This window comes from Nannospalax galili, unplaced genomic scaffold (genome assembly GCF_000622305.1).
Source record: "Nannospalax galili isolate Female #2095 unplaced genomic scaffold, S.galili_v1.0 scaffold10438, whole genome shotgun sequence".
Taxonomy (NCBI): domain Eukaryota; kingdom Metazoa; phylum Chordata; class Mammalia; order Rodentia; family Spalacidae; genus Nannospalax; species Nannospalax galili.
This window is the reverse complement of record NW_008340447.1, coordinates 1-2,460: the sequence shown is the minus strand read 5'-3', so window position 1 is coordinate 2,460 and position 2,460 is coordinate 1. Positions and strand designations below refer to the sequence as shown.

Below are 2,460 nucleotides of genomic sequence, written 5' to 3'. Positions count from 1 at the left end.
CATAAGTTTACAGTAGCCTTTATTCTAGAGATGATTTGGTTTTATTAGTAAGTCCTCTTGTGAGGACTTGTCTTACCACTCTGACCAGTTGGAGGATGAACTACAATTCCTGGGTTTGTATAAGCTCTGAGGAACTGATCCACCTGTCATTTCCTGGTGATTTGCCCCTTGGCTTCTATAGTTTCTTCACACACATGTCTTGATCAACATTTAGCCAAAATCCCCAGATCATATTATGTTCAACCCCTGCTTCCTGTCCCTTCTACCTTTCTGTAAATAACTGCCCCTTGGTATTTTACCCTACAAAGAGCTGTTAAAGAATTCAGCAAGACACTTTGTCTATTCTCTTTCTCCCACCCTCACTTGCAAGGCTTTTCCTGAAGTCATGAGCTTCACTGCATCCTGTGATGAGCACCTGAGCACAGGTCACAATAGCAGTCCTGCTCACACAAATACTTAGTGCTTGGCTATTTCAGGGCCCTGGGTTTGCTTAATCCTGTCCACAAACTCCACAGGTGCTTCAGGAAAGAGTGGGCTTTACGAGGTGCACTGCACTCAGCAGACCCGCTGTCATAACTGAGAGTCTCAACACAGTAGATAGCTAGAAGTCATGTGCTTATGGCTTTATTTGGATCTATTTTTCTGTTGTATTGATTTTCTTAGATATGTTCTGCTTGAATTGATCATGGGGAGTGGAGGGGGTTGATAAGAGAGCTAGTCCAAAAGTGGGTGGTTTTTTTTTAATAAAACATTTGATTTTATTATTGTGTGTGTGTGTGTGTGTGTGTGTGTGTGTGGTTGTGGGTGCCTGAAGAGGCCAGAGAGAGCGTCAGATCCTCTGGAGCAGTAGTTAAGGGTAGTTGCGAGCCACCTGACATGAGTATTAGAAATCAAACTCGGGGTTTTGGAAGAGCAGAAAGCATTTTTAACTGCTGAGCCATTTTTCCAGTCCCAAATGTTGGGTTTTCTGTAGAATAAAACCTCAGTATGCATAATCCATTCACCAAAGATTAGGCATAAACAATATAGCAGAGTTCTGGCTTCTGCAGAAGCCTAAGTTCTAAGATGATCTTGTGCACATACTCTGACAATTCACTTGAAACTTTCTCCTGCATAGGATTAAATGGCTACAAGATGGGAGCCAACTCCTCTTTGGAAAGGTGCATAAAGACTGTATCTACGTCCTCATTGACACATCTCACTCAATGAAGAGCAAACTGAACTTGGTGAAGGATAAGATCATTTGGTTCATACAGGTGAGATGGACTGACTATCAAATTTGCACACTTGGAGCCTGTGTATCATAAATGCATCTCCAAAAGTCGTTGCCTGTAGCATCTATGAGCAGTGGACAGGGGCACATTGTGCTAAAGGGACCATAAAGAAAACAGATCCAGAAAAGAGCTCCCCTTTGCCATTATAGAACCATCAGCTGTCCCTTGCAATCAGTTCTGTCCTCTCTTATGTCCTTTCTATACTCACCTCCTTAGGTTATTGCTAACCTGAAGTCTGTGATGTATAGAAACCACTATTGATTTCCATGTATTTAAGATCCTGGTATTTTTATTTAATTTCAAATATCTATTAGTGGAGCTGTGTTAATTGGCTCCAGAGCTGATGCATGGCAGAGGTTTGGCTAATGAACGGAAGCTCCAGTTCCAATTTCTCCTGCGTTGCCTCTGAGTTGCACGCTTAGAAGCAGGTTGCTTGCTTCCTAACTCCAGTTTCCACACCTGTAAATGGGTCTCACAGAATTGTCATGAGTCTGTTGTTGTGATCATGGAGAATATTTAAGAAATCCAAAATATAGTTCTTAACAAACATCTATAGGAGAAATGTGGGCTGGGAAGGCAACTGAATAGGTCTGTACCCAAATAATAGACTTCCCAAAAGATAGTGATCCAAATGATGACATTTTGAATTTCCTTTCTTTAAGCATATTCTATTTAACAGACTAGCTCAACATATCCTCAATGTCAGTGCTGTATTTGATGTCACATTACAATGTACACTTATATGCGTATGGCATATTATACTTATGCATACATAATATTTGTAAAGTAAGTATCTACATTGTGTAATTTTCATTCCAAAAACCTTTGCACAGAAACAGTTTTTTTCCTATTGAACATAATTTTTGGCTTCTAGAACTAAAAATAGATGTCCTAGTGATTATATTAAATTGCAAGTTCTCCTAAGCTTTTCTTACATTTGAGTGGTTTTATGGTTAAATGATAATTGTCTCTTACAGGAACAGGCTCAGTCCTGGATTAGAGATATTAAGGTAAAAAGGAGAATAAATCTGGGAGAATTCTGAATTTTCCCCTGTGTACTGAGTGTATTTATAGGATAGAAATTGTTGAAAAAATGGATTGAGTTCCAAGGATGGCAGTGGCTTCATGTGGGTACTTCGTGTTTACAAAAGTCACTTTAATCCAAGCTCATTAGCCGGTATCTTAA

General features: G+C 39.7%; 1 long non-coding RNA gene across 1 annotated transcript in view; it reads left to right on the top strand.

Moving 5' to 3' along the window:
* The window catches only part of LOC115070759, a 9,819-nt gene extending 8,481 nt beyond the window's left edge, over nt 1–1,338 (top strand). The window contains exon 3 of the long non-coding RNA XR_003849894.1: nt 1,118–1,338. This is a non-coding gene — a long non-coding RNA (uncharacterized LOC115070759). The remainder of the gene's footprint in view (nt 1–1,117) is intronic.
* The last annotated feature ends 1,122 nt before the right edge of the window (nt 1,339–2,460 follow it).